The sequence below is a fragment of the Zonotrichia albicollis genome, chromosome 9, assembly GCF_047830755.1.
Source record: "Zonotrichia albicollis isolate bZonAlb1 chromosome 9, bZonAlb1.hap1, whole genome shotgun sequence".
NCBI lineage: Eukaryota > Metazoa > Chordata > Aves > Passeriformes > Passerellidae > Zonotrichia > Zonotrichia albicollis.
The window spans coordinates 7,766,936-7,786,108 of NC_133827.1; positions in this window are offsets into that span (position 1 = coordinate 7,766,936).

Here is a 19,173-nt window from a genome sequence, read left to right on the forward strand (position 1 = left end):
GAAGGACTTTGCTATACTAACTCTACTGTATCCAAGGGTTAGGATATGGAAAGTATCTCTGCAGTGCTTCTTGTCTCTTAAGCACAGCTGCCATAAAACAAAACCAATCAAGCTTTCTGCTTTGTTCTTGAAAACAATGGGAATTGGGAGGAAAGAAAGGAAATCCACCAGGTATTCCTCAGGTAAGGAAACAAACATTGGGAATCTCATCTTCAACACAGACACATTAAGATGCATGCACAAATGTACTGGGATGAAAACACCTGCATGGACACACAGGAGCCACATGCAGCTCTGTCTCTCAGCAGTCTGAAAATTTCTGCTCTCCTTACATGGAAAAGAAAAACCTTTCATGGTCAAATCAGAAGTAGAGGTTCCATCCCTACGGTCACCCTCTACTCATTTGGCTACACAAGTCAATGCATGAATGGTAGGCCCATCCCAGAAAGTGCCAGGAATCACTGGGAGGTTTTGGCAGGCTCTCCACATCCCCAGGCTCTGGCTTGGTGATGTGCAGAATGTTGCTTTGGGCTAGGAGAGAAACACGGTCACTGAGTGTTTCAGCAGCACTGCACAAGAAGCAGAAGAGACTCTGTGGCCTTTAGATCCTCATGCCCAGGTTTCAGGCATGTTTCCCAGTGAGAAGAAACTGCACAGGGGGTTAAGTTCCTCTCTAAAAATCAGTGCCTTAGCAACTTTCTTGTGTTTGGGCTTCCTTTCTTCATTTCTGGAAATGTAACACCAGTTCTGAGAGGCTTGCCTTGTGGTTTTAGGAGCATCTTCACAGACAGACAAGTGGGAACAACTTGAAAGCCAAAGCAAATGTTGCCTGAGAAGAGCTGGGGAGTGTTTGCCTGTGGTGAGGCTTGAGCTGTCTGGAAATCCCTTTCCATGATGTGCAGAAACATCCAGCTACTCCCCGGAACTCAGGCCCTCTGGGCACGCAGGCCTCTGGAAACCCCTGAGGATTCCAGCCTTTCTCCTGCTCAAGAGCATCTAACCTAAGCTGAGCTCCAGTTTCTTCAGCAAGGCCAAGGATGCTCACTTCCATGCAGCTGACAGTGTCCATGGAGCTCAGCAGGTGTTTCTGATACTCCTCAGGCCAAGGAATTACAGTGTAGATTGGCAAGACATCGGCTGATCATTATCCAGTGTGGTTCATGTGGAACCAGGCTCTAACACACTGACAAGTCAGAGGGAGAGAGAGCTCATTCTGCTTTTGCAAGATGGTATTTAGAAACATAAGACACCAACTTGGAGCTATTCAAACCTCAACTTGCAGAATCCATCTCAAATAGTCAAAAATAACAATGGCAAGAGGCCTTGGAGTTTCCATAAAAATGCCCACCACTGTCATGATAACTCTGTGGTCATGGCACTGAAATAGATGGTGACCAAAGAGACTTTGCTATTATCCTCTTTAAGCGAAAGGAGAATTTCAAAGCTGGAAATGGCAATGCACTCCCCTTGTGTACAAATAATTTATGCAGCTTTCTGTCCTTTTCCCACATCACTAGAGGTGACAAAGAGGGTTTTATCCTGATTCTCAGCTGAGCTCAGCCACTGGCCATGGTGGGGAGCTGGAGCCCTCCCTGTCATTAGAACTGTGCAGGCCAGGGGTGGCCCTGCTCCTGTGGTAAAGAAACACAGCACCGGTGTCAACTGCCCATGCTGGGTCCCAGCCCAGGCACCTGCCTGCAAGCTCATCAACTTGTTAAAGTACCAGGAAATAGCCAAGGGTTTGGCAAACAATTCTAACTGCAGTCGGAGAAAAACACATCCTAAACTTATCCAGGCCACCCACATACGTGACTGAACAATGTACAGATGACTTGAAAGCCTGAAAGTTTCAAAGATCCACAGGATTTGAAAAAGATGCTACAGAATGCAAGAGAAGAGCTGTGTTTAAAAAATGAAAAAGCAAGCAGAACTGCTTGGGCATTGCTTTGGCAGTAGGTTTTTTTTTTCTCTTTTTCTTTTTTGTTTACTTTTCGTTTTCCTTTTTTTCTTATGTTTTTTATAAAATTGAAACTGGGAATGTGTAACCTGCATTGCTCAGGATGTTTATCACATGTCTACCCTCTCCACTGAAAAATTCTTGTCCCTCAGAAACAGAGTTCCAACATTGTTCAAAACACAAGTGAGAAATGTCAGGCATGGCTGGAGGCCAAAATGGCAGGTTTCTGAACTGGTTAGGTTTCTGAACTGCCCCTTCCCTTTCTGATACAACCAAAGCTACAGCAGATGCTGATGTGTTGCAGGGGCATTTTTAGAAGGGGACCTTGGTGGAAGTGGTGCCAGCAGATGGCAATGGGATTTTGTCCAATGGCACACAGAACATGGGACAGGTGAGAAAGACAGTGGGATCAGTGAGTATTTGCACCTTACAAGGACAGGAGTTTCATTCCAGGAAGGAACTTCTCGTTCCACCATTTCGATGCCCACGATTCCCAAAGACCATATGTCCACTTTGGGGCCACATGGTTGACCTGTCACCACTTCAGGCGCCAGCCACCCAGCAGCGCCAGCCACTGAGCTTCGTCTGCCCTGCTAAGGGCTGAGCTGAGCAAAGAGGCCAAAGTCAGCTGTGGAGAAAACAACAAACCATGAAAGCCAGCTCCAATTAGGAAACCAAGCAAGAGAATTCCCCACTCTCAGACTAAGAATGTGCTGTTGGATCTCCTGGAGAACTGTCCACGCTCGATTTCCTTGGGGCTTTAGCCAAGGGAGTATGGAATTGGCCACTTCCAAAAAAACCCAGGTTTCTTAACGCTGCTCACAGCAGTGGACTTCATTCCCCTGAAGCTTTAGATTGTAGCTCCCTCTGTCTGGAAGGGACACACACAGAGCAAGGCCACTCTTGACTGCTTGTGGTTCCTTCTACCTCTGTGCACGTTGCAACTGTGCCCTCAGCTCGTAGCAGGGGTCCCTGCGCTGCCACCAGCACCATTTTTGGGGAGCTCGCTGTCACTTCAAGCAGCCCCACACCCACATCCCTGGAATGCTGCACCTGACCAAGAATATACTGACCCAGCTTGACAGAGCCGTCGGTTCTGAGAAGGATGTTTCTGCTCTTCACATCTTGGTGGATAACATGGTTTGAATGAAGAAAATCCAGTCCTTGCAGGCACTGAGAGAGAAAACAGAAACAGGAGGCCAAAAATGAGTGATGTGATTTCATCACACAAGAAAGAAGCAAAGAATCTAAAAGATTCCCTCTCCAGGGGAATGGGGAGTAATGGCAGAACAGTAATGACCACTGAGAGGAAGAGCTTGCTGCTCCAACACTTGCAGAGCAGGACCTTTCTGAGGAAAGGCACGTCAGCTTTTGAAAGAGCAACAGCACCTGCTGTTGTAGGCTGTCCCCTGCCAACCAGCCAGGATGACTCCTGCTGCAGTGGACGTGCTTTTGCCATGCAGAGGACAAAGGAGGGGTTTTGAAAGGAAAAGTCCCTCCCTTTGGTGTTTAGTGGATCACTTTTGGGTGGGAGGCTGCATGACAAAAATTTTCTTGCTGGCCTCAGCACAGGCTTGGAAGTATCACACCAGTCACTTTCTGGAAGCAAAGAGCATTTTGGCTGCACTCCTATCCTTTTCAGCTGAGGACTGTGAGAAATGAGTCTTTTTTCTTTGCTGGTCATTTCAAATCCTGCCACCAGCACCTTTGCTTTTACAGGCAAGGAATGCAATGAAGACAGACTCCAGGCAAACATTTAGAGAGGCAAGGTGGAGAACAGCAAATACAAATACAAGAGACAGAGCGAGAATACAACAGCAGGAGATAAGAGTACTGGCACTGAGCACAGGGAGTGCAGGGGCACTGGCAGGCCTTTCACTTGAGATGCTTTTACTTGCCCATAGCATACCAGCAACACAGAAACAAAGCATGGCACAGGAAATCACTCCAGCTCTGAGCCCCTGTTTCCCAGACAATGCTGCCCAAGCCCTTGGAAACACAGCTGGGATTGCTGACCTCCCGACTGATGGCTGCCATCTCATCTTCTGACAAGTAGGTCTTGCTGATGACATTGCTCAGAGTGCCTCCATCCATGTACTCCATAACCAGGGACAATTCCTCACCCACAAGGTAGCTGAAAGGAGGAAACAAGGGCGTGGAGATAAATGTACATGGTTAGGTTGCTGTTTGGAAAAGATGTGTTGATTCTTTACAGGTCCCGTTGAGACAAAGACAAAATAAAGGAATAGACATTCCCTCTTGGCTGTGCATTGTTTGCCATCTGTGCAGTCTCAAGGAGAAAGGCACAGCTGCAAAAAAGGAGATGTCTTAGATGGGCAGCAAGCAAAATGTGCAGTTTAGTAACAGCCCAGATATAAAACCTGTCACGCATGGTGTTTCTGGAAAAAAGCACCTAGTCTTCCTGGCATGCATAGCAATGGAAAACAGTGGCAACAATCCAAGGGAAATCCTTGTTAGTTTACCTGGACGTAGGAAGACACTTGAAAAAAATCAAGCTCCAAAACAAAGTGGTGGCTGTGAATATAGAGATCATTGATTTTGTAAGACACAACTCATCCGGGTTTTTGAACAATTTTTAAATACCATGTGCCAGCAAAGACTCATGCAGACAAAATGCAATCTCTTCCCATCCACTGGAGATGAAAAGAGCAATAATAATTAGGCAATAATTACAGCTCAATTTTCTGGCAGTGACCAAAGTGGGATTTTACCTTGCATGTTTGCAATATGTGAACAAACATTCCTGGGACAAAAGCACAACTCACCTGTCTAAACAATTGACCAGGTTGGCATTCCTGTTCACCTTCATGACCATGAGTTCACTGACTTTTAGTTCCATCTTCCTCAGTCCTTGAAGCTGTATTTTCTTTATGGCCACCTAAAATGACATTGAAAATCAGTAACTCGAGAAGTTGGTGGCATGAGACCACAAGGCACGTGGAGAGAGTGATTTTGTAATGACACAGCTGAGCTGTGCCAAACTGCCTTGTGATTAGGCACTGCAGTAATTAGGAACTGACATTCCAACAGCCCATTTCTCTGCTCCCTTGGGAGCCAGTTACAGGACACATGGGGCCACTGACATTTTGCCTTGACCACTTGGTAACAGCGGTGTCTCAGCTATCACCCACAAACCTCTGACCACACTCACTGCTGCTTTGTTTGGGACTCAGAAGAAGTAATCCATGCCTTAATACTCTGTGGATACATCCTGGGCTATGGGCAGGGCTTAGGGCTTTCAGGGACGCCTTGCAGGTCTCCCTATGTGCAGTTCCCAAGTGCAGCACTGCAGGTGGATAAGGAACTACCAGTAACTTTCAGATGGATTTGCTGACAGCCAGAAATGAGAATCCAGGATTCTGGAGCTGTAGCCCCAAAGAGCAGTGAGGTGCTCGAAGGCACCACCTTTGTTTTAGCAGTGGAGAGCCATTGAGCGCGTCCTTCTCTGAAAGGAACCGCTGCCCTCCGTGCCTTCCTTCCGGCAGCTGAGGAGGACAAAGTCCCAAATGTGTTTTGTGGGCTGGCACCGGTCTGTGCTTCCTGTGCCTTTTCAGCACAGCTCTGCCCAAAGCTCCAGCCACAGCTCACACCAGAGGGGAAAGCCCTGGAGTGCAGCAGAGCCTGCAGGGACTGTTGACATTTACCTCTCCTCCTGTGGCAGTGTCAAGTGCTCTATAAACATCTCCAAATGCCCTAGAAACAAAACAGAAGCAGAGAAAGGAGAAGCCACTTAGATCTTGCAGTGAAAGCCAGCCCACACAGGAGATCTGTGCTGCCAGTCTGCAGACCTGCAGGACACTGGAAGCATGGAGATGTCTTTGACAAAGCCTTCTGAGCACACTTAGACATTCTGATCAGCACTGACAATCTAAGCCCAGTGCCTGAACACATTTGCAGCTTGTCAGACTTTACACTTGATACCTATTCCACCAGCAAAACACCTGATGCATGGTTTTGTACAATTAACATTGCTTGGACTCACCCACTGCCAATATTTTCCAGTTCAATGTATTTTAGAATAGGACTTTCCATCTTCACCATTCTCCCTGAGGGAAACAAAATGCAAGATGTTCACTTTAAAGCAGAGATCCCACCTTCTAGGAGATACAAAAGGCAGCCCCACTGTCTGGGGCTCTGAGCCCTCTCTTGGTGGACAGCTGGCTAACAACAACAGGAACAGGAACTGGAAGAACAAGAAAAGAACAGCAGGCCCACAGCACAAGTGGCTGGCACAGAGACTGATTTCCAGCATCCTTTGAAGTGAGAGACCTCTAGACAGCAGGCACACAGGGAAGCACAGGGAGATACATTCAGAGGAGACTGAGACCAGAAGAGAATACCTACCAAGGCAAGTAAGTTTGTCATCTAGAAACATTAATGAGAGCTGGAACTAACAGTGCCTTTGTTTTCTTGGGAATAAACACTGTGCGATTTAGAAAAAATTTCCTGCTTGCTAAGATTAAATGCACCTGGACATCTAGAATCAATTCCTCTGAACAGATGTGAAGTTCAGAACAGGAGGAATATTGCCAAGTGTTCCCATCTTTTTCACCTTGCAGCAGTTTACCAGAAGAATGCCTCTGCGTTTGTAAACCAGAGCAGCTCATGCTAGAACAAATCCCCACGGGGCTTTCAGCGTCAGGACCCTCACCCTTTATGAGCAGGCTGAGCCCAAAGACGCCCTTGCCCGTGCCCTGTGTGAAGAACCGCGCCGCTTCTCTTCACCCTGACAGCGCGGATCAGTCGCTCCCATTGCACTTGCCCTCTCGGCACCGCACACATCCCCATCTTCCCAACTCGGTACAGCAGGCACGGGCACAGAGGACAGAAGTGCTCCTCAGGCACCCCTGTGACACAGAGAGCTGCCCAGAGGAGATGCTGACCCTCTTGTGAGTCCAGGCCATGTGAGGCAGAAGCCGGCCCAAAGCAGGGGCTGCTGCCTCAGGCAGCTCCACGCTGCAGCAGCCGGGCAGCAGCGGGACCCTCCCAGCTAAGGAAGGCTTCAGTCTCTGCATTCCCACAGTCCTCAGGGGCAGGGCAGCGACCACAACAAGGCTGGCAAAGCCCAAGCATGAGCACTGACAGGCACTGATGGGAAGAAGCCAGAGTGAGCCTGAGCCCCGGACAAGCTGTTGCCCCCATTCAGGACACAACAGGATGGGTTTTGAGGTCAGCCACACCAAGGCGCAGATCAGTGCCCTTTTTGTCCCAGCAGGTGATGGCAGACACAGAATCCACTGGGCTCTGGTCTCAGCCCCACCAGATCTTATCTGAGAGCACAGCACTGGCAGCTGTTACGGGCAAGAAGCAGATCCATTGGGTTGTGCTGCAGAATCACAAAGGGCTTGATGTGTTCTCCTAGAGACTGATCTCAGCAGGGCTTCTGCCAGTGGGTAGGACTCAAGCAGTCACAGCCTTCTGCTGATCCAGGAACAATTCCTGCTTCTGCCTTCAGCAGAGAGGGAAGCCCAGGCAAACTCCACCAGTCTAAGCTGCCGTCAGAGGCAGCAGGAACACCCAGAGCTCTCTCTTGCTGCCTCAGAGCAATGCCAGCACTTCTGTGACACTAAACTGAACAGAACCCTTGGTACAGCTATGCTGACACGTGCACACAACACACTGTCCCTCAGATAAGAAAGATACCAGACGCACTCTGCTGCTCCAGGGAGTCACCCGCCATCTCCTGTTGCTGAGCAGCAGCTGGGTCAGCACGGGAGGTGAACCAAGGGCTCAGGCTACACTTCTTCAGCTGGGGAGCAAAGGCTCCTTGGGACGGCGCTGCTGCTTCTGCAGCAGCTTCAGTGTCAGAGTCGGTGTAGATCTGAGACAAGAAATGAGTTGATGTCAGGAAGGTGTGGCAGAGATTGCCCTGAAATGCAAGAGAGATTGCCATTTGAAATGCAAGCCCTTAGGAAGCTGCTATCAGCCACATGCAGAGCTCCTCAACTGGATTGCTTTGGATGTCCACTTGTGAAATCAAATGGTCAAAAGAAAAGGCTGGTTTTACTCGAGTTCATAGCCAGTTTCTTGTTCTAAAGGATGACCGCAGCAATGACCGCTCCACTTCTCTCAAAGACTCCTTTCCCCCTCCTAGCCTGCAGATACATTTGCAGCTTCTCATTCTAATGTTCTACCTCCTGCCATGAAATTCTCTTTTTCTGCACCTTCCTCGGGACGAGCTTATCCTGCAGCATCTCTGGATGGTTCAGTTCCTGGGCCTCATGCCAGCCTCGGGGCTCTTGGTTGCCCGTCATTTGCTGGAACTCTCTGCAGGCTGCCAGGTAGGATGGCAACACTTCCACCTCAAGTCAAACAGAACAAAGCAGTCAGAGACTACAGCTTGTGCCCGTCAGCCAGGAGTCATCGACTGGGAAGAAAGGAAAGAAAAGGACAGGAGCAGATTCACAAGGGATACAGACAGCTTGCAGCTCGTATTCCAAATCTATGTGAGTGACCATGTTCACCTGCAAAAACACCTCAAGAAACAAGGTCACCTGGAAGAAGCCAGCAGGAGTTCATTCGGATGACTGCTGGCTAAATGGCCAGAGGAGTAATGCCACAGTCTAGAGCATCAGCTGAGATCCAGCAGAGCAGGAAGTGTCCTTGAGAGCAGCTCTGACAGAAGTCTCATCAGGATGGCACTCAGAGGCATCACCCACCCCCCTGCTGCTCTGCACTGGAATAGCAAGGAGGGCAGAAACCACTCCTTGGGTGACTGCAGTGCCTATTGCTATTTCACTCACTTGCTTTTCTGGAGCCTTTTGCTCCTGAAGGAGGCAATTCATTTTCTCTTTGATAATTTTAATTTTTTCGTCTAGCCTCTTCTTCCTTGCCTTGGTCCTAGCCTCAATTTCCTGCAGCTCTGTCTGCATCTGTTCATCAATTTTCTGTAAAGAACAACGGAAAGGACTCACTTTCATGAGTGGAGTGGCTGACATTCCTTCACTCACCTGTTTTTGTTGATTGCCCCTCTGCACAGGGAGATTCTTCTCCTCTTGGATGTCTTCATTCATCCTCTTTGCTGCCATGATGGCACTCTGAGCTTCAGACAGCTCTGCTTGTGGCTCTGCCTTGATGTTCTGTACACACAAAAGCAGAGCAAGTGACTGAGAGCTGCCATCAAGCTCAGCTTTTCCCTGTTTTAGCCTCCAAATCACATTTATTCAGCCACTTCTTTCTGCTTCCCTCCCCACATCAGCCTCCATTGCAAACCTCCTGTCCCAGGGCTGATCTCTGCAGATTGCAAGGCTCTGTGCTTCCAGTGCCTGTGGGACTCCTGGCCTCCTCAGTCCCAAGAGCTCTGGTTTATGCCCCTCTTCCTGCCCTTCCCTCTGTCACCTGGCCAGTCAGGCTTACCTGGCCATTCTCCTGTGGCTCTTCCACCTGCTGCCTGAGCTGCTCTTCCTGCCCTCGGGCAGGGAACAGCTCTCCCTGAGTCTGGCATGGCAGCTCAGATAAGGCAGTGTGCTCTTGCTCTTTCTCTAGAAGCACCTGCACAGAAAGCAAGAGAAGATGGGTTTCAACTTCCTACATGCCCTTTGTGGGCCAAGACTCAAAGGCTGCTGGGCTCACACGTTCCCAAAGCACTGTGCTGCTGCTCTCCTGGGTCATTCTCTGCCCGTGGGGAGGCACAGATTCCAAAGTGTGCCTGGCCCTACAATCAGGGGCCATCTGGGACTGAAGCTCCAACAGCCTCTCAGGCAGCTGACAGGGAAGGGGTGGCATTTCTCACGGGTCTGGTGAGAGCCTCCCTCTGCTTCTGCCATGTCCTGTTTGTCTTTCAGCCTGGCTCTGCAGGGGCTTCCTGGGTGAGCTCACTCCTTGTGAGAGACACTTCTGGAGTTCACCTTCTCTTCAGGCCTGCACCAGCATTCCCTCTTCCTGACATCCACACTCTTGTTAGAAAACCAGGTCATTCAGGAGATGAGGATGCATGAAAAGATCTCTGATGGAAGTCAGAGAACCTCTGTGGCCACCTCAGTATATGGAGGCAGACCAAGATGTTTCTTCTCCCTCTTCTGTCAACTGAGAATTCTGACCAGCAGTAACAGAGTTTCTCATAAGGCCCCATTAACGAATGCACTTACACAACCCTGGGGATGCCAGTGAAGGAAACCCTGTGTCATGTAATGCGTGTATGAGCAAAGTCACAAGACCCCAGATACAGCATGGGATAGTTCCACTCCCTCAGGACATGCAAAAATTTAAAGGATAAAAAGAAGGCTTCAGGTCAGAAAAGGCTGGAGTAGGAAAACATGAGGGGAAAAAACAACCATCTCTGGATGGGGAAACATCTCTGCCTGCTCAGGATCAGTCAATGGAACTTGTCTCTACTCCTCTCCTGAAGGGATGCCTTTAGGTGAGCTTTGCATCTTCCACTGCTTTGGAGCAGAGCCAGGAAGATTCAAATAGACAGAGAGATAGACAGATCTCACTTTTATAATCTCTTTTTACTGTGCTGTGGTATTTACATTCTTTGAACAGAGAGAGATATAATTCTCTCTCCTAGGTTTTTTTAAAGGGAAGATAGTGAGAAACTTAGAGAAGAAGAGAAAACAATTATTATCTCTACTGGCTGTTCTTGTTGTTTAGTACATGTAGAATGTGTTCTAGTGATTGTTTACTGAAAGTGATTTGTTAATTGGATTTTAGTGGTAGTTGTTTAGCTTGATTAGTTAATTAGATAAAAGCTGTGTCGTGACTGTCTGGAGACAGTCATGAGTTTTTCTTTAGTAGCTTTTTAGTATACTATCTCTTTAGTGTACTACTAGTGAATTATAACATAGCTTAAGAAAGCATTTGTTTAACCTTCTAAATCATAGAGTCAAAGCACATTATTCCCCACATGGGGGTCACCCTGAATCAATACTGTCCTTTCTGTCACTACACACATCAGCACTCGGTAGCAGTGCCCCAATCAGCAGCCATCCTGAACTTACTCTCCTGTTGCTTCAGTAACGCACACTCTGGGGGAATCTGGAGCATGTGGGTCCTTATGGAAGGCAATCAGACCCAGAGCATTGCTGGGAACTGCACTCTTTGTGCATCTGTGCTCGGGCAAGTTCTTCTCTTGGACTCGACCACACTGATGGTGCTAAAGTGGCTGGAATCAGAAATGCAGCCCAGCCCCTCCAGCTCCTCTAATCTCTGAGCACCAGCTGGAATGCAAGGGCATTGATTTCCTACTCAGTTCCCAAACACAACAGACACTGATTCCCTGGGCTGCCAAAAGACACGAGCGTAATTAACCTGAAAGTGATGTGTTTCTGCCAGTGCTGGAAAAGGGCAGGAAAGACTGAGAAAAAGCTCCCTTGCTCCCTGGAGAAGGAGAAATTACACAAGGCTTCTCCTTCTAGCAAACAAACAAACAAATAAACAAACAAAATATGAAAGTGTTACCTACTCCAGTGTCTAAAGCACTTGGATGCAGTGAAGGGATGTTTGGCAGGGAAACAGCCCTTGTGCTGAGCATTGGCTCTATGGATCTAAGGCAGGCATCTATGGAAGTCTGCCTGAAGGTCCCTCAAGAGCCCCCACTGTCCAGGCTAAAGCTCCCTCAGCACCTCCTCCCTGGCCTTGTGCTGCACCCCTTGCCCAGCTCCCCTGTCCTTCTGTGCCCACGCTGCAGCCCCTCCATGACTTTCTGCTTCCCAGGGCCCACAGCTGCACACAGCACTCCAGCTGTGGCTGCAGCGCTGCCCAGCACAGGCCACGCTCACTGCCTGCTCCTGCTGCCCCACTGCTGCTGGCACAGCCACCGTGCCCTTGGCCTGCTTGGCCCCCTGGCCCCACGCTGCCTCATCTTCAGCTGCTCACGGCCGCCAGCCCTGCATCCTTTTGGCCCACGCAGCTGCCCAGCCACAAAGGTGCCCATTGCACTTCAGATACAGCAGGCACCATAGCAAGGTGTACATCCTGGGTTTAGCATTACAGGACAGCAGTCAAGGACTTGCAGCTTTGCTCCCACTCTAGGCTCCAATGCAGTTTTCAAAGCAAACTACACAATAGAAGGTATCAACAGACACATGCAGTGTCTGGTTTTTGCCTCAGCAGAAAGATTCAGAACTACTCCCTTTGTTTCTTTTGCCACACTAGACAAGAATGGTCCCCCACAGCTTCATGGACAACACAGTCATCTCCTTGCAGCTTATCAAAGACCAAGAAACAGGCAGACTCAGAGCATCTATCTGCTCTGCTACCGGCTGCTCTGCCTGAAGGGGCAAAAGAGCAACCTGGCAACAAAGGCACCAAAATCCCTGACTTCAAGCAGCAACTCTACATCCCCAGTGGGTCTCTGAAATACTCCCAAGTAAGCACAGCCAAGAAGTTTGTGGGGACAAAGCACCACCAAGAGCTTTTGTGGTCAGATCAACATTTTTTTGTGCCTGCAGCAACTTGGCCAGTCTGTGCAGGGGGACAGGTCAGTCCACGCCACAGTGTCCCCTGTGTATACAACAAGGCTGAGCACAGTGTCTTTGACATGCTCCCTGCTCTGGGAACAGGGAGCCTTCGTGCTTCAGGCTGGCCCCTATCAAAATGCCAGGAAGCTGGTGCCTAAACATGACAGACCAAAGCCCATTGTCCAGCTGTCACAGTCTGGGGGCAATCACCAGGCCCTGGCAGGACTCCAGCACTCAGCATCCTCAGCCAGCAACAGCAAATGCTGGCTGGTCAGAAACGTGCAGCTCTGCCCTGCACTAAAGACAGCAGCACACACAGCTGGCACTTACTGGCTCAGAATGTTCAGGCTGTGGTGTGAGCACTGATGGAGGCTGGCGCTCATCCACCTCATCTGCCTCCTCTTCGGCCTCCTCTCCATGAGCAGAGGGAGCCAGAGGAGAGACTGCTGTTGGTTTTGTGATCTGCAAACAGACAGCAGTGTGAGGGACAGAAAGTTACCTATAACTTATAACCTTATTTCTATTCAGCACTTTATTCTATTCAGCTCTATTTCTACAACCAGCTCTGCTAAGGACAAATCAGAAACTTTGGTAACAATGGGATTCTAAGTCACTGCGACTAAATTTAAATGGGCTAATTCAACAGAATTGCTAATAGTTCTGAATTAGACATTCCGCCCTGGCTACTATCAAGAAGCAGCATTCTCTCTGCAAAATGAGCTTTTCATTCCTTGAAAGTTCTGAAATGGAAAATTAGGAAATAGCCAGCGATGCCTTTGTTATTGCTGCTGCAGACATGGAAATGGATTTTCTTTCAGCCTACCCAGCTGGCCCTCTACACTCTAGTGCCACAGGCCAAGCTCACAGCTTGCTCTACAATTCCTAAGCACCAGGAACATGAAATGTTCCTTTCTCACTCACCTCCGGATCAGCACCTCTGAATACACGCTTCAGGTGACCTGGAGTGGGCAAGGGAAAATGAACAAGTGCTGTGAGAAAACTGCCTGGGCTGCTGAATCCAACAGAAAAGGTCAACCCAAACAGAGAATATTTTTCTTTATCAACATCCCTCCACATGACATAGTTCTTTCACACAGCCAGCAAGAGATCAGGACAATAATCTTGGTTGTGCCTACACTTCAGCCTTTAGCCAGTAAATTAATACAAACATGATAAAGAAAATTCAAATTGTTCTTTATCACTCAATGCTTCTGTTCTGTCCAACAGATAAAGCAGCTTTTGTTCTCTTGTCTTTCAGGTACATTTTTCAAAAAAGAAGTTGCATGCACTAATTCCCATTAAGTTGCTGAAAACAGTCACCCAGAAAAGCTTGCCCCAAATTCCCCTGAGCTGTGGCAGTTCTATTGTGAAACAGCACAGCAGCAGCTCCAGGCTCAGGAGCAGACACTCACTGCTTTGGTGGTTGCACTTCACTGCAAAGGGAATCACTCTTTTAGCACTCAGTCAAGGGTCAAAACGGACAGTCAAATCCTTTCATTACAAAATTTAGAATAAAAGAAGCTTTCCCTGAGTTCTGGGGAGAACTACAAAGTCTTTAGAAGGCCTTCTGAGAAGGCCTCCCAGTCTGCATTTTGGAAGTTGTCCTGCTTGTCCCAGCAAACTGAAGAAATGACAGACTCTGGTGCCACAGACTCTCCTGTGGAGGGAACGGAAGCTCTGCAGGTTCCCCTGCAAATGCTGCCCCTGTGGCTACAGACACCCCCTTTTAGCTGAACCTCTTGACAGGAGCTTTACCAAACCAGAGGCATCCTAATGGTCTTTCTCTTTCAAAATCAACTCAGTCACTAAGAAAGAGCAAGAAGACATGCAAAAGCCAGGTTTGGTTACACCCTAGCCTAAATAGAGTTGAAACCTCTACTTACTTGCCAGGCTGGTAATGAAATAGGCAGAATAAACAGTGCCATACATGGTGCAAACTGTTGCTCAATCATTGTAGCACTGTACTTCAAGTTTACTCCAACCAAGACTCCTGTCAGTGTGCAGCTGCACGCTGACAAAGGCCACAATCAGGAGGATGCTCCTGATCTGAGCAACCCCTAGGACTGCTCTGGCACTGAGGCCTTCCATGCACCAAGGCAACCTTCTGATGTCACCACGACGATGTGCCAACCATGCCCTGATATCACAAAGCAAAGTATGACAAAGCAAAGCATCACAAAGCATGTTAGTCTGTGAATTGATGCAAAGCAATAACCAGCCTTTGCTACAGCAAACACAAAATGGCCTTGGAAGTTCTCCTCTGACACAAAGCAGCACAAACTCCCCCCATGGGCCAAACCCTGTTGTTCAGGGATCCAAGAGGAACTCCAAGAGTGCTCCAAGCCTGTACCCCAGCTGAGCACACAGATGGGACACCAGCAAAGGAAACCAGACCAAGAAAATGGCCCAAAGCATTGTACAGAACCAGGAGAGAAAGCACTATTGGCATAGCAGCTGAAGTAATTCCTAACAAATCACCCCATATATCTGCATGTTTTTTGGATGTTCCCAGGGCTGCTGTGTATGTACATCTCTTCCTGTGCTCTTTCTTCCCCTTTGGCAGCAGTCAAACTGGCAGCATCTACCCGCCAGCAGCAGCTGCTCCAAGCTGGGAATGCCACTGGCACTGCTGATTTCCAGAGGCTTCTGTGTGCCAGGGGAAGCCAAGGCAGGAGCGATTGAACGGTGCTGGCGCTGCTGCTGCTCTGTGCCAGAGAGCCCCGGCTGGGCAGGGCACGGTGCCCACTGCGCTGCGGGCTCCTTCTCCTGCCACAGCTGGGCACACCTGGCAGCAAGGCATGACAACCTGTGGGCAAGCCAAGGGGTGTCTGGGGCTGCACTGCTCTGCACACACCCAGCACACCTGCAGCACACAATTTCAACCCTCAAACAGGTAAACCAAAGGGAAACAGCTGGAAAAGATTTCAGTTCGACCATTCTTTATGCTTCAATAGGAATGACCAAAATGAAAGTTACCGAGCAGGGCACGATCCACACTGCCAGCTCAGTGTAAGAAAAGAGGCATTACTTTATGTCAGTGCTGGGTGTGTGAGGAATCACTTCCCTAAACCATGCACACCCACGTGTTAGCATCCATGGAACTAAGACATTACTTTAATTACTTTTATTGATTACTTTGCTCAAACTCACAGGCTAAACATTCTCACAAAGTATTTGACATGTTTAAATTACTTCCCCAAAATTACTGACATTTAGAGTAGGGGTCTCTTGAGGGTCTCTGGTGGTCATGTGGTGAACATCCCGTTCCTTAAATTCTCCTCCTATAGTTAAGAGCCTTCTTCTCCTTCAATGCATTGCAGCTGCCTCCTCAGTAGGCCCACTGTCTTTATTCTCAAGGCTAAGACATCCACTTGCACACATTAACCACTGGTGTGAGGGAAGGTACAACTAAGCACTGCCTCTTAAAGCTTAACAAATTCACAATTTGTTGCAGGTCAACACTTCCCCAACATCTCTCATTCCTTCTCTGGGAATCAAACACAAGCATTTTGTGATCACTGAGCCCAAGGCCGCCTCCAGCCCTCCTGTCACCCAGCAGCCCTTCTCTCCTCACAAACAGCAGGCCCAGCAGTGCCTTCCCTCACTGGCTCAGTCACAGCTGTGTCAGGAGTTCTCTGTCACACACTCCAGGACCATCCTGGACTGTTTGCTCTCCGCTGCACTCTGTTGCCAGCAGACATCCCCACCCTGTTCCGTGCCCCTTGCAGAACCCTGCATCTGCTGCCCATGGGCACCTGGCAAGGGGAGGCACTCACGGCAGAGATGCACCAGCTGCCCTGGGCAGGAACCAAAACCCTCTGGCGGCACAGCTGCTGGCCTGGGTCTGGCACAGCTCTGCACGCCCCACTCCTCACGGGCTTTGGGCTGGAAATGCAATTGCACTTTCTGCCTCATGGAGAAACACCAGGGCTGCACAAACAACGGCCAGCAGGCCACATCCCAAAGGCACTGCAGCATGGAGCTGAGAAGGAAGAAGACCCTTCCCCAGTTCCTAACCATACCAAAACCACCATAATGTGGACTTTTAATCTTCTGAATGTAGAGTTGATTCACAGGGTGACAAGGGAATCTTCCAATGGAGTTGAAGGTTGGTAGAGTTTATATTCTGAGTCCTACTCAGACTGTTGATTTGAAAATTTATTTTAAAATATTTTTTAAAAGGCTGTGCAGTCATATGGTTTTGTTCTAATACCAAAATGGCTAGATGAAATACACTGGCATTTTATTTGCATCCAACTGATTCGTCTGTAAAAGCTTTCCTGCAGAATAGCCACTAAACAAGAAATTCAAATCTGTGGACTGTTGACTTTGCAAATTTCTACTAAACTTATCAGACAATGAGGCATTTTTAGGTAGATCATAGAGCAAATTAATTCCTATGGATAACTTGATTTGGATAAACTTGTTGATTTCAAATTAAAACTGCCTGCCCATACAAAGTAGAAATCTGAATACTCACTTCTATGAGCTCTGAAGTATTAGATAGTCATTGTTTGCCATATTAACAAAAATTAACATTCTGGCTATTTTGTTTACTTACAGTCAGCACTTCAACACTCTTTGTAACATCAGAAAGAGAGTTTGTAGCAATGTGAACCATGGGCTGGTGGAGCATTGCAGAAGGCTCCTATGCCAGCACTAAATGTTCACATTTTCTATGGCATCACTACTTGCCTTTAATTCCAAGCTACAGCTCAGTTCCTGCAGTACAGATTCACACTTGTAGTCTGTATTTGCAGCTGCTTCTTACTTCCCTGTCCAGAAAAAAATCATGCTGAGATCTCAAATCAAAATAAAACGAGGAGAGAGTCAGGTTCTGGATAGGCATAGCAAGAACTAAGAAATGTTTTTGCAAATAAGTTGAAAAGTTGTTTGTCCATGCTGCAATAATGGCAGATTAAAGACTTGCACTCTAACTTGCAAGCTGAGCTTTGCCTGTTCTTTCTGGACTGATTTCTTGAGGCCAGACACTGAACCTAATCAGTAAGAAAATCAAAACCACAGGAGTAGTTTGGGGAATATTGTAAATTATTCTGTCATGATGCTTTTTGCCTAAAAGTTCTGGCCATTATCCGATTGGAGTAATTAGAGGAGATCAAAGCCATCACACTGTGCCTGTGCACACAATTCCTTCCCAGGACTAATCCATGAAGCAACGCTGACAAATCCACACCAGCAGGTGCTGCCACACAGCCATGAAGCAGAGAATATGTATTTCTGCTACACTTGGACAGCTGAAGATGCCCCTGCTGAGCTAATTTCAGTGACTGCTCACCAAGATGAGACCTTGTGGTCAGTCTCCAGCAAGTCAGGGCAGTTAATATTCTGCCTAAATGAAGTAAGTCTAGCAGTACATAGACCATGGGGCCTGAGGAAAGCCAGCAGCTGTGGGAGATTTAATTTGTTTCCATATCTTTCTTTTTACTAATTTATTGCAGTCAATTATTTAAAGAATGGAAACTTTAGGCACACCATTGGCCGGAAGGTTGGTCAATCTTCCATTCATTACTCCTCTGAAAGCATCACCCCAGTGTTTTTATCAGTAGCTCTTGCATTATTTTGCTCACACAGCATTTCCAGCAGCTCTTGCTGGAGTCAGGGAAAGGCACCAGGAGAAGGGGGAGAAAGCTGTGTGCAGAGACTGTGTCAGCTACAGAGACATTTGTTTCCTCTGATTTGACTGAATGGCTGCAGGAACCTTGCTGGCCCTGCTGGCGGGGTGGCCTTTAGCAGGGCTGGGCAGAGTTTGGGGCCCAGGATCCCTCCTCTCGGTGGGACACCAGGGTGAGCAGCCCCTGTCCCAGGCAGGAGCAGAGGTTCTGTGGCTCTGCCCTGGGCACAGGGACCTGCCACTGCCATGAGCTCCGGCCACGGCTCCTCTGGGGCAGCTCCTGCTCTGCAGTGATGATGGGCGCAGCTGGGGGTGGCTGCAATGGAGGGGGGCTTCCAGTGGGCTCTGTTGGTCTGCCACACTGGAGCCAGCAGAGCTTCTGGAAGGAGTCTCCCCTTGTGAGCTGCTGGAGCTGGCAATGGCCACAGAGCCGCTGTGTTCATCCCTGACAGGCCCAGAGCACAGCAGCCTCTGGGCCTCCTTGCTGCACGATGCCAGTGAGGAGGGCATGGACCAGAGGTTCAGTATGGATGATTCAGCTTCCTGATAAACTGTGCTAAGAAAACCCTGCATCCCTCCTGTCAGATCTAAGCCACTCCAAGAAATCTGTTGGCACGTTGGGAACTCAGAATTGTTTCCATTTTGAACAATTGTCTTATGAGTGCTTTTGATTGTTTTTGTCATTTTGTGTTGATTCAGTTGATCCTTCAGAGAAGCTTTCCTAATAATATAAAACACGGGGAATTCTGGAGACCCTGGTGAGGCTTTCCCTGGTCTAGGGAGACACAAGAAGCTTCCCTCAAAAAGCTGTTAGACCCCATTGGCTCCTTCCCCTGTTCCTGTGTCTGTTCCTGTGTTCCTGAGCCACACCTTTCCTATTCCCTGATTGGCCCCCTTATCTTTGTACTGCCCCGAGATCAGGGTCAGCCCCCGGGCCCCTGTGGAGACAAAGTGAGACCCTCTGTGTGTGGGTGCTGGGACCTGAACATCTCCCTGCACAGCTGAATAAAACATCTGTGGAGATTATGCAAAGGTCCTTTTTGCTTCTTTACCCTGGACTATGCTGGCAGCAATTCAGACTGCTACAGAGGAGAAGCTGCAGTACTGGCACCAAGATTTTGGCAACTTGACCACAGGCACAGAGGGCGTGCAGGATGCTGCTC